This window comes from Sus scrofa, chromosome 2 (genome assembly GCF_000003025.6).
Source record: "Sus scrofa isolate TJ Tabasco breed Duroc chromosome 2, Sscrofa11.1, whole genome shotgun sequence".
Classification (NCBI taxonomy): domain Eukaryota; kingdom Metazoa; phylum Chordata; class Mammalia; order Artiodactyla; family Suidae; genus Sus; species Sus scrofa.
Window position 1 is genome coordinate 62592356 of NC_010444.4, and position 13992 is coordinate 62606347.

General features: G+C 43.1%; 1 protein-coding gene and 1 long non-coding RNA gene across 3 annotated transcripts in view; one reads left to right on the forward strand and one right to left on the reverse strand.

Annotated features, from left to right (window-relative positions):
* Window positions 1-9536, reverse strand: LOC106508313. Of its 2 annotated transcripts, none has more exons than XR_002341608.1 (3): window positions 9397-9536; window positions 8958-9077; window positions 1-893 (listed from the first exon to the last, which is right to left on the reverse strand). It is a non-coding gene; the product is annotated as an uncharacterized LOC106508313 (long non-coding RNA). The 2 variants fall into 2 exon arrangements; XR_002341607.1 differs by lacking the exon at window positions 1-893 and adding an exon at window positions 2917-3032.
* SLC1A6 (solute carrier family 1 member 6) overlaps window positions 9408-13992 on the forward strand; it is a 21835-nt gene continuing 17250 nt past the window's right edge. Inside the window, exon 1 of the mRNA XM_003123429.5 lies at window positions 9408-9903. The gene's annotated coding sequence lies outside the window, so the exon portion shown is untranslated. The remainder of the gene's footprint in view (window positions 9904-13992) is intronic.

Consider the following 13992-nt stretch of genomic DNA (forward strand, 5'->3'; position numbering starts at 1 on the left):
TGACATGAATATTATTATTTTTAATTGCAGTAAAATGTACACAGCATAACAGTTAACATCCCTACCATCTTAAGTGTACAGTCCAGTGGCATGAAGTATATTCACATGGTTGCATAGCCATTGCTACCATCCATCTCCAGAAATTGTTCATCTTTTCAAACTGCAACTCTGTTCCCATTAAACACACACACTTTAAAATTCTCCACCCCCACTCTTCCCCAAGCCCCCTGGCACCCACCATGCTACTGTCTCTACGAATCTGACTGCTCTGGGGACCTCATATAAGTAGTAAAACATTTGTCCTTTTGTTTCTGGCTTATTCACTGAGCATAATGTCCTCAAGGTTCCACTGTAACATGTAGGCATGATTCTAATTTTGACTAGGAAAAATATCCCCACTTGGAAAGTAATCCACCAAAATTTTAATAGTTCTTATGAATAGGATTTGGATGACTTTTTTGAATCATTCTACACTTTCTGCATTTTCCAAATTTTCTGCAATGGATATTCATTACCTTGGTCATACAAAAGTCTAATTTTTTTAACTCAATGAATTTTATTACATTTATACAAAAGTCTAAAATTAGTGCCCCTTTGTTTATCTCCCTCTCTTTCCTGTGAGCAATGCTACTAGAGTTCCCCAGCTCCTGAAAGTACCACTGAATACACTTCTATTGCTACAATCTACCCCTCATCGCTTGCTTATTCTTCTACTGTCTCTTCTTAATACCCGTCTATTCAGGAAGTCTGAGCAGGAAGCAGACATACACTCAAGGGAAGCTGAGGAGAGTTTGGTGAAGGTGTGTTAGGAGGGTAAGAAAACCACATAGGATGGCATGGTAACTTGAAGTTAGCAGCACCTGGGAGCAGTTGTCCATCCTTAGAGGAACATTCTGGAGAGGGAGAAGGCAGAAGCAGAGAGAGAAGAGGGGGAAGTTACTACTAGAATCTGGAGAGGACCACCTGCTAGTACCTGTGATCTAAAGTCTAGGGGCACAGACATCTTCAGTGAGCATGTAGGGAGGGACCTGAAGGAGAAAGTACCCTGGCCTCACTCTCCTTTATCCCTCTGTCCTCCTGAAAGCGTCTTTCATTGCTAGAACCCAACCAGAAGCCAGAGATCAAAGGGACCAAGCTGGTACAATCCATGGGGGTTCTAGAACACAGAACAAGAGGAGGATGAAGAGTATCTCAGGAGATGATATGGGAGTTCTCCTGTGCCATGTCTCATTGAAATAGACCTCTGACAGACTTGGGGTTGCCAGGGGGGGCAGGGGGAGAAAGCGGGATGGACTGGGAATTTGGGGTTGGTAGATGCAAACTATTACATTTAAAATGGATAAGCAATGGGGTCCTATTGTACAGCACAGGCCACTTTGTCCAATCTCTTAGGTTAGAACATAAGGAAGATAGTATGAAAAAAGAATGTGCGTATATGTGTGACTGGGTAATTTTGCTGTAAGCAGAAACTGAAGGAACATTGTAAATCAACTACACCTTAATAAAAAAAAAGAAGAGGGAGAGAGTAAAGCTCTGAGCACAGAGGTGGAATTCCTCATTCAGTACAGTGCTGGACACAAAACAGATGTTCGTCAAAATTGAATCAGTACTCATGAACTAGAAGGAGACTGGTTTTTTAAAATTGTATAACACAGGTAAGGATTACCATTGTAACCATTTTTTTCCCAGCCTTATTGAGATAAACTGATATGGAAGACTGTGTAAATTTAAGGTGTACAGTGTCTTGATTTGATACATTTTTATGTTGCAAAATGATTACCATCCTAGCCATTGTAACCATTATAAAGTCATAAGTCAGGGGTGTTTAGTATGTTCATGATGTTGTGCAGACATCACCACTCTCCTGCTCCAGAACTTTTTCATCACCCCAAATGGAAGCCCCGAACCTGTGAAGCAGGCCATCACCATCCCCTCCTACCGCTAGCTCCTGGTAAACAGTAATCTGCTTTCTGTCTCTATGGATTTACCTATTCTGAATATCTCATATAAATATAAATACAGACTCAATTTTGGAGGTGGGTAACTTCTCTCTTCATCTCTTTCTTTTCTCCCCTGAAATTCTGCCTGTGGTTTCAGACACTTCACTTGCCTATCAGGCCACTCCGGTAATGAGGGTTGGGTGGGAATAAGAGGGCCTGGCCTTCCTCTTCCCCCTCCTCCGTTCCCTCTGGGGTCCCAGGAATGATGGGGAAGCTGTCAGCCAATAATGAGACCTCCCCTTCTCCCTTAATGACTCTGGAGGCTGCGGGGATGCCGCAGGCTAGCTCTGTCCTAATTAATTATAGGGAGTGCTTCCCACAGAGGAATTAGCCTCAATTCCTCCTCCATCTCAGGTTCCTCTTGGCTCAGCCCCTGCTCAAGCCCCACCCCACAGCTGGTGCAGGTGTGTGGGGCAGTCTAGGGATGCTCTGTCTGGGGTGGCCTGCCCGCTTAATGCTAGGGCCAGAGCTGAAGCTTCTGGTCAGAGTGGGCCTTGGGCTGGCCTCAAACACTGTTTGCACCATTTATTAACAATGCGGGCTGTGAATTAACTTCTTTGAGCATCTATAAAAGGGAGCCAGTAGCCTTTCCCTTACTGAAAGAATGAGAGAAGGACTCACAGGGCCTGGGCAAGGGTGAGGAGAATAAGGCACTTGCCTGGGCTGCAATATGTTAGGGAGAGCCAAAAAACCTCTGTAATTAAGAAGAAATAATATTGGAATCTTATTATTGGAATATTAATTTTGAGAAGTGATAGATATGTTTATGGCCTTGATGGTGGTGATGGTTTCATGGGTATGTGATTATTCCCAAACTCATAAAGTTTGTATACATTAAATACATCCAGATTTTGACGTGCCCATATACCCCAATAAAATGGTTAAAAAAGAAATGAATAGGGCAGAGAGACACATAGTGAGTCTGTGTGTATCTGTAATTTTGAAATATGAAGTCAAATTTTTTTTCTTTATAAATTATCCTTTGGGGATATAGTTATCTTTTCTCCATTCAGAGGTAACAAAGATGTTCTCCTATAAAAAAATAAATAACATCCTATTGTTAATAATTTAAAACCACACAAAATTAAGGCAAAAATCCACAATAAGCAAAATATCAAAATGTTAAAGGCAGAGTCAGTAAGAGTGTCAAGATGAGCCATATGGAAGCCTGGAGTACAAGGAAAAATCAGGAATCCTGATCCTGTCTTTGTATGAAATATTGATATTTTGTTTTTCATGGATTTTTGGGATTAATTTTCAGTTTTTAAAGTATTGCATTGAAACATTATTATTATTTTTTCTTTTTCAGCCACCTCCATGGCATAAGAAAATTCCAGGGCCAGGAATCAAACCTGAGCTGGAGCCGTAACCTACGCCACAGCTGCGGCAATGCCACCGGATCCTTAACCCATTCTGCCACAACAGGAACGCCTACATTGAAATATTATTTATCTTAAACACAGAGTTTCTTTGGGCACTCCTTTACTTTTCTTAAATTGAAATGAAATTCACACAACATAAAATTGACTATTTCAAAGAGTATAGTTCAGTGGCATTTGATACATTCACAATATTATCTCTATCTAGTTTCAGAACATTTTTATCATCTCTAAAGGAGATCTAGTAGCCACTGGCAACCAGACTCCATTCCTCTCCCTGGTCTAGCCCCACATAACCACTAATCTGGCTTCCGTCTCTATGGATTTACCTGTTCTGGACATTTCATACAAATAGATACATACCAAACAGTATGTACTTCTGTGTCTGTGTCTAAGTTTTATCACCAAGCTTAGTGCTTTAGAGGTTTATCTACATTATAACATGCATCAGTGCTGCCCGATACATTTTGCACCATAGTGAATGCTTCACTTGCTCCAACCTTGTCCAAGCCCTGAAGAACCATAGCGGCTAATTTTTACTGAGCCCTTAAAGAATGCTTCATTAAAAAAAAATGTGACATAGTTGACATATAACATTGTGTAAGATTATGGTGTACAAAGTGTTGATTTTATGCATTTACATATTGCAATATGATTAACACCAGAGCATTAGTTAACACCTCTATCACATCACCTAATTATCATTTCTTTTTTTGTGGTGAGAACATTCAAGATCTAGTCTCTTAGCAACTTTCAAGTTTATAACATAGAATGGTTGACGGTAATCACTACGCAAAGCATAAAATCTCCAGATACTTATTCATCTTTTAGTTCATTTAACCCTCACTACAATTCTATGGGGGTAGTTCCTACAAATGCAAAGACTCCGAGCATTCTCATTTTACACATAGGAAAACTGAAACTTGGAGAAGTAAAGCAACTTGTCATAAGCCTATGAGCTAACTAATGGGAGAATGGAAGGAATCCAAACTCAGGTAGTCTGATTCCAGGGTCTGACCCTTAATAATGTGTAGGTAGAGTGCCTGGGCAGTACCTGGCATAGAAGGAGCTCTTGGTACATGCAGAATAGCTCAGGCCATATGGATCCAAAAAGAGTAGGCTCTGCCTGAGCCCAGACGAGGCTCCCTGATTCACTTCCCAAAGGCTTCCTAGTTGGGGATAGGTAGATTTTGAAAAGCTTGTGAAACATGTTGCTGGGAGATGCATGTGCTGCCCTCCTTGCTGTGTGTGGCAAGTCCTGCTCAGAGCCTTTGCATTTGCCCTTTCCTCTGCTTGGATTGTTCTTCCTCCAGATATCCTCATGGTTTGCTCCCTCATCCACCCTGGGTCTTTGCACATATATCACCTTCACATCTAGAGGTGTGAAACATCAATAAGAATGTTACTCCTTCCCTACCCTTCATACTTTCTTTTCCTGATTATTTTTTTCCACAGGGCTTATCACTATCTGACAACAGTTTGCACACTGTAGTCTCAGAGAACCCTAAGATGTGGTTCTCTGAGATTTCAGGGGGTCTACATGGTGAAAACTATTTTCATATTAATACTAGGATATTATTTGCTTTTTTCACTGTGTTGATCTGTGCTCTGATGGTACCAAGGCAATGTACCAGGGCAATGTATCAGGAATATCTTAACATCAATCAGGGCAGCAACAAGAACCTGTACTAGGAATTGTTATATTCTTTGCTGCCACACACTAATGGCTAAAAAAAAAAAAAAAAAAAAAAAAAAAAAAAAAAAAAAGCCAACAAAAGCCAGTTTTACTTATTATGCCCTTGATGAAGCAATAAAAATTATTCCTTTGATTAAATCACAACTCTTGAGTGCATGTTTTAATTATTTTCTTTTTTTCTTTTGCTTTTTAGGGCTGCACCCACGGCATATGGAGGTTCCCAGGCTAGGGGTTTAATCGGAGCTACAGCTGCCGGCCTGTGTCACAGCCACAGCAACGTCTGATCCGAGCCATGTCTGCAACCTACACCACAGCTCACCGCAATGCCGGATCCTTAACCCACTGAGCAAAGCCAGGGATCAAACCCGAAACCTCATGGTTCCTAGTCAGATTCATTTCCACCACACCACAATGGGAATTCCAATTATTTTCTGGTTTTAATTTGAGTGTTTTTTTTTTTTTTTTGAGACAATTTTTTAGAGCAGTTTGGGTTGACAGCAAAATTAAGCAGAAGGTAGAGAGATTTCTCATACACATCTTGCCCCTACTCATGCACAGCCTTTCCAGCTATGAACATCCCCACCAAAGTGATGTTTTTGTTACAACTGATGAACCTATAGGTTTACCAGTAGGTTCTAAGGGTTTGGAAAAATGTATAATGGCATCCATCCATCATTATCATATCATACAGAATACACTGCCCTAGAACACATTTGTGCTCCACTCTTCATCTCTCCCTTTCCCCTAATCCTTGCCAACCACTGATGTTTTTACTGCCTGTAGTTTTGCCTTCTCCACAGTGTCATATGATTGGAATCTTATAGTATGCAGCTTTTTCAAATTGGCTTCTTTCACTTAGAAATATATACTTGAGTCCTCCATATCATTTCATGTCGATATCTCATTTCTTTTCAGCATTGAATAACATTCCGTTAGAAACTGGCATAACATTGTAAATCAACTATACATTAATAAAAAAAAATTCCATTGTCTGGATGTTCCATAGTTTATTTATCCATTAGCTTGCTGAAGGACATCTTGGTTGCTTCCAAGTTTTGTCAATTATGAATAAAGCTGCTATAAACATCTGTGTGTAGATTATGTGTGGACCTAAGTTTTCAAGTCCTTTGGGCAAAGAGCATGGAGTGCAATTACTGGACCATATAGTGAAAGGATGTTTAACTTTGTAAGAAACTGCCAAACTGTCTTCCAAAGTGGCTGTACCAGTTTATATCTTTTTAATATCCAATATGATAAAATGGGAAGTATGCATAAAGCATTACTGTTGCAGGTTGAAGTACTGGGGTAGCTGTCTCCAGGAAAAAACACTTATGTGATTATTTGAATTGCAAACTGAACAAGCCACTTTTTTCATGGAAAGTTATTTTCAGACAGACGAGCTTCAGTTATTCCACCATGAGTATTTGGCAGGCATTTTCAAAAAAATGAAAGAAATGGGCTTGCCACCTTCAAGGAAAACAGCTGATGGTATTTGTTGTTAATGATAAATTTTGGACATGTAAGTGAAAACTAGAACTTTGAAAAACTATTTTTATTTATTTATTTATTTATTTATTTATTTATTATTTAACTTTATTGGAGTATAGTTGACTTACAATGTTGTATTAGTTTCAACATATGTGAATCTAATAAAAATGATACAAAAGAACTTATTTATAAAACAGAAACAAACTCAGATTTCAAAACCAATCTTACGGTTACCACAGGTGAAATCATGGGTGGGGGGAGGAAAGAATTGGGGAGGGTGGGAATAACATATACACACTACTGTATAAAATAGGTGATTAACGAGAACCTACTGCACAGCACAGGAGAATCTACTCAATGGCTTGTAATAAGCTATATGGGAAAATAATGGATATATTTATAAATATGACTGAAAAATTTGTATTTATCACTGTGATCTTCAGAGCTTGCCAACACTTACAGACCTTTCTTTCTTTCTTCTTCTTCTTTTTTAATGGCTGCATCTTTGGAATATGGAAGTTCCCAGGCCAGGGGTCCAATCAGAATTGCAGCTGAGGCCTATGCCTTGGCAACACCTGATTGGAGCCACATCTGCTAACCATAAGCACCAGAGATTTAACTCACTGAGCAAAGCCAGGGATCAAACCCACATCCTCATGGATACTAGTCAGGTTGGTAACCTGCTGAGCCACAATTCTCCATCATCTTTTTTTCCCTCCATGGTCTTTGTAAAAATTTTTAAAATTTTTTATTAGAGTGTAGTTGATTTCCAGTGTTGTGCCAATTTCTGCTGTGCAGCATAGTGACACAATCATACATATTCACATTCTTTTTCTCATACTATCTTCCATCATGTTCTATCCAAAGAGATTGGATATAGTTTCCTGTGCAATACATTAGGACCTCATTGCTTATCCACTCTCCCTCCATGATCTTTTAAGTCAACAGACACAATTTCTTAGAACAGTTTTAGATTTACAGAAAAATTGAAAAGATAGGACAGAGAGATTCCATTTACCCCCCAAATTTCCCCCATTATTAATATCTTTTGCTGGTACCATACACTTGTTACAATTAATGAGCCAATGTTGATCCATTATTATTAAAGTCCACGCCTTATTCAAATTTCCTCAGTTTTCTCCCAATATACTTTTCTGTTCCAGGAGCCCATGAAGGTTCCTATATTCCACTCTTCATGTTTCCTTAGACTCTTTGTTGTGATAGACTTTTCTTGTTTTTGATGACTTGACAGTTTTAAGGAGTACTGGTTAGGCATGTTGTAGAGCCCCTATTGGAATTTGTGTGCCTTAAAAAACTCTTGGTTAGACTGTGGTTTGAGTTTTGGGGGGCTCCTCCTTAATTTTAAGAGGGTAAAGGGGTTCCAAGACCAATAGTTTGAAAACCATTGATATTTTTTCTTATTATTTTTTGTAAAAGAGCAAAGACCTAGCTTCCCTTCTCAATTTCCAGTATCTAGCACAGCCTGGAGCACAGTGGGCAGATGAACAATAAACATTTGTGTAGTAAACGGCTGCAAGATCTGGAATTTCAGGGGCAGCTCTAGGGTCAGAGAAGGATGCAGAATAATGTGGGCACAGCTGGTGACTGAAACAGAAGGAATGCGAAGGCTTTGGGGAATAGTTGCAGGTATGGCCCAGGAGAATTTGACATCCAGGGCAGGGGTTCAACTTCACCCACACACTGAAATCACTTGAGGAGCATTAAAAACATACTTGAGCCCCTTACCTTGCCATGTTGATGTGACTGGTGTGTGGTGCCACCCAGGCATCAGATTTTTTTTTTTTTTCCTTTTTAGGGCCATACCTGTGGCATATGGAAGTTCCTGGGCTAGGGGTTGAATCGGAGCTGCAGCTGCTGGCCTATGCCAGAGCCACAGCATCTCTGGACCTGAGCCACATCTGCCACTGTGCTGCAGCTTGCAGCAATGCCAGATCCTTAACCCACTGAGTGAGGCCAGAGATTGAACCTGCATCCTAACAGAAACTATCAGGTTCTTAACCCACTGAGCCAACATGGGAACTCCAAGGCATCAGAATTTTTAGTGGCTCTCCTGGTGATTCTAAGGTACAGTTAAGTTTGAGATCCACTTATCAAGAAGGAATTATGTCAGGAAGGAGAGTGGGGGCTATATGTACAAAGAGCTGGAATTGGGGCGGTTGCTCTTTGGCTGTGTTGCTCCTTAACCCTGGTCAAGTTACTGAACTTCTCTGAGAGCCTGTCCTCTCATCTGCGAATGAGAGTGGTGATATCTACTGCACAGGGGTGTGTAGATTAAATATAAGTAAAAGAGCCTGCCTAGACTAGGAAGCTGCCATCAACAATTGCTTGATAACAATAATAATAGCAAACATATATTGGGTTTTTATCACATACCTTGCTCTGTGCTCAGCTCTTAAAATGGCAATTAGCTTTCAGGAGAGGTAGGAGACGTTGGAAGCAACCAAGTCAGTGCCATTTGGGATCAAAAGCAAAATCAACATTCCCCGGTATATCCTAAAGAGAGCAAAGAATAGTATTAATTACAATACTAACAGCAATGATTCGTCTCCCATTTGCACAATGCTTCACGCTGCACGGAGGATTTCCTTGCTCACGCACTTTAATTTTCTCAGTTTTAATTTTCTGTGGGGTCGGCCGAGTCATCTGTTGTTTAAATGAGACCAGGCTCAGAGAGGGAGAGGGGCTGGCCAGAGCTCAAACAGCGGCCAACTGGCCAAAGATGGAATGTGCACCCCAAGGGGGAGAAACCCGGCAGCGGAGCCCAAGCGGTAGCTGCCGTAACTCGGATGCTCACTCCCACGCCTTCTCAGACCTCCTCGGAGGATGGGGGAGGTGGCCCAGCGGTGAACATCTCTCCAGGGATGTTCAGGCCACGGGAGGTCTCAGGAGGCGAGGGCTCGGAGGCGCGGCAGTGAGCTGGGGGCGGGGGCTAGACCTAAGAGAGGCCGCCCACCCCGCCTACCCCTGGATCCCCTCCCTTCCCAAACTGGAGGCGTCCTTTCTCCCGCGCGGCTGCGGAGCCTGCGCTGGGCGCGGGGGAGGCGGGGGGCATCCCGGAGGGGATCCCGTGCCCCCCTTCCAGCTGCCTGGCGCCCCCACACCCACGTGAACGCCGGGCCGGCGCGGATCCCACCCGCTGCACAGCGCTTCGCTGCTCCACGCGGGTACCTCGGCCTTTTGGTCCTGGAGCCGGCGCTGCTCGGTCTCTGGCGGGTCCCCGCAGCCCAGGCCGGCCGCTTCGCTGGGCTCCGGCTCCTGCATCCCGGCGCGGCGCGCAGGCCGAGGCGCGGGCAAGCTGCCCCCGCCGCTCCTGGCGCGGGTGAGTGGGAACACCGTGGCTGCGTGGGGACACCGTGGTTGCGTGGGGACAGGGGCTCTGAGCTTCTGGACAGGCAGGATGAGAGGCTGGCTCGGCCTACACTGGGGTCAGGCTGGCGGGGCGCCCCCTGCGCCCGAGTTCCCATCTCTTGGCTGTTTTTGTCTCAACTGCTCCCTGACCCTTAGAGTCTTAGCCTCCGCTCATCCCTGTAGCCCTGGTGAGTTTCCTTTCGCCTTGGTTCCCTCAGGGTCTCCCTGATCATCTCTCTTCCTTCCCCATCCTGTCTCTCTCTACCCGTGGCCTCTACTCGTGGGCAGGTTTCCATCTCTGCTTGATGCCCGGTCCCTTTGCAGGGCCTGGCTCCCTTCCCTGTAAGGGGGTTCATTTCTCCAACTCCGAAGGGATCAGGTTGTGACTGAGACTTTGGCCACCGCTGCTGTGGGGGTGGGGGCCAAAGTTATGTTTGGGGTGGTGGTGGTTATGGGTGTGTGTGTGTGAGACTGAATTTAGGAGTAGGGTTGCCTTCCCAAAGAGGTGTGTGGGGCTGAATGTTCAAACGAGGGAAGGAATTTGGATGCCTTAAGTCTTATGTCTTGTGTCCCAAGTTTTGTGTGTGTGTGTGTGTGTGTGTGTGTGTGTGTGGAGGTGTAGGAATGGCATTACTGCAGCTGCCAGTATGGAATTTCATTTCCAAGGTGAGTTGTGCAAGGATGTGAAGGTATGTGTGTATGGAATTGTGTGTCTGAAGAGGAGTGTGGGTTTATGTGTCTGATGGTGTGCATATTTGTGTGTGTAGGAATTGTATGACTGCTGGTGCATGAGTGGAGTTGCATTTCTTTTTTTTTTTTTTAAGTTGAGCTATAGTTGATGTACCATACTATATAAGCTACAGGTGTAAAATATAGGGATTCATAATTTTCAAAGGTTTACTCTATTTATAGTTATTATAAAATATTGGCTATATTCTGTCTATTGCATAATGTATCCTTGTAGCTTCTTTTATACGTAATGGTTTGTAACTCTTAACTCCCTACCCCTAAATTACCCCTCTCTCTTCCCTCTCCCCACTGGTAACCATTAGTTTGTTCTCTATATCTGTGAGTTTGGTTTTTTTTGTTGTTGTTATATTCACTAGTGTTTTTTTTTTTTTTTAGATTACACATAACTGTGATACCATACAGTATTTGTCTTCTCTGTTCAATGACTTTTCACCTATAATAATACCTTGAAATTGCATTTCTGAAGATGTGTGGGGTTGTATGTCAAACAGTTCTGTGTTTGTGAGGCTCTGTGTGTGTGGTTGTGTATATGTCAGTTGTATACAAGAGGTGTGTGAAGTGTGTTCAAGAGTGTGTGTGTGTGTGTGTGTGTGACATATGTGATTTCCTTCTTCTTTTTCCCTCTCTTCGCTCACTTCTCAGGCTAGCAGAGTATTGAGGTAAAGGGTATGGAAAGCATTCTTGTTTGCCACTGTTGTTTGCTTCAGTTTTAGAATGTAGGAGTTCCTTCTTTTTTTTCCTTCAGCTCTGAGGGAAGGGTGGCTGGCACATCTCATCACATCTAAGAGACTGGAGGTTGGGCAACCAGGTGCGAGACCCATCCTTGAACACCTGCAGGTGGTGGGGACACTAGAAGGGCCATTTCCTAATCAGGAAGCCTAAGAAGCAGGGCCAAGTGAAGTCCTAAGGCCAGTAAAAGCTAGAAAAGAGAACCCAGGGTGAGTGGTCCAAGAGAGGCTGAGAACAGGCTAAGTGGAAACCAAGATCCTGAGAAAACTAAAAGAAAACTTGGCAAGTAGTGCAGACAGGATGGAACAAAATTGCTGGGAAGACACTCTCTCTCATTCATGTGTGCGTTTTTCTCTGTCCTCAGTTGCGTGTCCCTTGGATTCCTACTTTTTATTGACTCTGGTTGTCATCTATTTCATGCTCACTAGGTGCTGTTCCAAGGGTCATGTGATTTGGGCTATCAAAGCTACATTGAAAGTGACCCTTTCCTGCAAGGTGGAGTGGGGTTTGAGATAAAGACCTGATGTATGCTTTTCCTCTAGGCTAGGGGTCTGCAAAAGTTTTCGGTAAAGGGCCAGTGAGATTGTATGGAGACCCATAAAATCTCTGTCGGAAAAACCGAACTCAGCCATTGTGGTACAGAAGTAGCCATAGACAATACACAACAAATGAATATGGCTGTGTGCCAATAAAGCTTTATTTACAAAACAAGCAGTGGGCCATATTTGGCCTTTAAACTATGGCTTGTCCATTCCTGTGATATTTCTTTTTTTCTTTTTTTTTAATGGCTACATCTGTGGCATATGGAGGTTCCCAGGCCAAGGATTGAATCAAAGCCCCAGCTACAAACCCACACCTCTGCAGAGACCCAAGCTGCTGCAGTCAGATTCTTAATCCACTGCACCACATGGAACTCCCCATACTGTGCTATTTCTTGTAAGGAAGAGACAGGAAATAGACAAAACTAGCTCTGCAGTTTTTGTGACTAGTTTGAACCTCAGCTAAATACTGCTTTGGGACCCACAGGCAGCTTTGTGCTACTGTTTGGTGACCAGGAACATACATCCTGGAAGAGAAGGAATAATTACACCTTCCCTGTGTAGTATGTGGTCCCTGGCTGGGATTTTTCATAGCCAGTTGAAAAGCACCATCATGGTATCCTTTGGAACAGGACTGCAAATGGGGTTTGGCCTTGGAAACCAGAGCTTAGACCGGAGGAAGCAGGACCTGGAAAGTGTAGTCAGATGCCACATCCCCGGGGTATGGAGACAGCAGAAGAGGACAAGAGAGATAGTGCTCTCAGAAAAGTAGCTGCTCAGCCAGTGACATTCCCCCTCCACCCCCCAAAAAAAGGTTCAGGGAACTACCTATTGGTGGAACTGAACTCTCTGACAGACTCCCAGCCTGATCTGGATGAATTCAGGCTCTGGGGTTCAGGGTGGGGCTGGAGGGAGGCAAGGAGAGGTATCTGAAACCATGATTCCTCAGAGAGTAGTTGGGGGAGGCCAAATTCTCCTTATATTTGTAGCAATCCCAGGCAACCCAAATATGCACAGTCCAGCACTAGATACAATATTTATTGTCTTCCTTTAGTTTGGAGAGCTTTTCTAGGACTCAGATAATTGAAATTAAGGACTCTTTACAAAGCTCAAACCAGTAAAGCTGGTGCAGCCCTCAGGGACCAGCAAGAGAGGGGAGCCACAGGGAAGGAGCAAAAGGGGAACCTGGGGAGAGCCACACCTGTACTAGAGGATTATCTTTATTGTTTAAATAGAAGTGCATATTGATATATAACATTTTGTAAATTTAAGATGTCCACCATGTTGTTTTGATGTATTTGTATATTGTAATGTGGTTGTCATGGTAACAACCTGGTGCACCTCTATGATGTCAAGGGAGCCAGGAACACTCAATGGAGAAAGGAGAGTCTTTTTAACAAATGGTGTTGGGAAAACTTGGATAAATGTACAGAGTAATGAAGTTGGACACCTATTTTATACCGCTCATAAAAATCAATTCAAAATGGCTACAAGACTTAAACATAAGACCTGACACACATTTCACCCCCTCAAAAAAGGAGTTCCCATGGTGGCTCAGTGGAAACGAATCTGACTAGTATCCATGAGGATGCAAGTTCCATCCCTGGCCTCACTCAGTGGGTCAGGGATCGGGCATTGCCATGAGCTGTGGTGTAGGTCGCAGATGCGGCTCAGATCTGGTATTGCTGTGGCTGTGGTGTAGGCCGGCAGCTGTATCTCCGATTCAACCCCTAGCCTGGGAACTTCCATATGCTGTGGGGGCAGCCCTTAAAAGCAAAAAAAAAAAAAAAAAGATATGACACCATAAAACTGCTGGAAGTAAATGTAAGGAAGAAGCTGCTCAACATTGGCCCTAGCAATTATTTATTTATTTTTTTGGCTATGACACCAAAACACAAACTACAAAAGCAAAAATCAACAAGGGGGACTACACTGAACTTAAAAGCCTCCGCACACCAAGAGAAACAACAAAATGAAAGGGTGACCTACAGAGTGGGAGAAAAATTTTGCAGACCATATACCAGATAAGGGGTTAATATCCT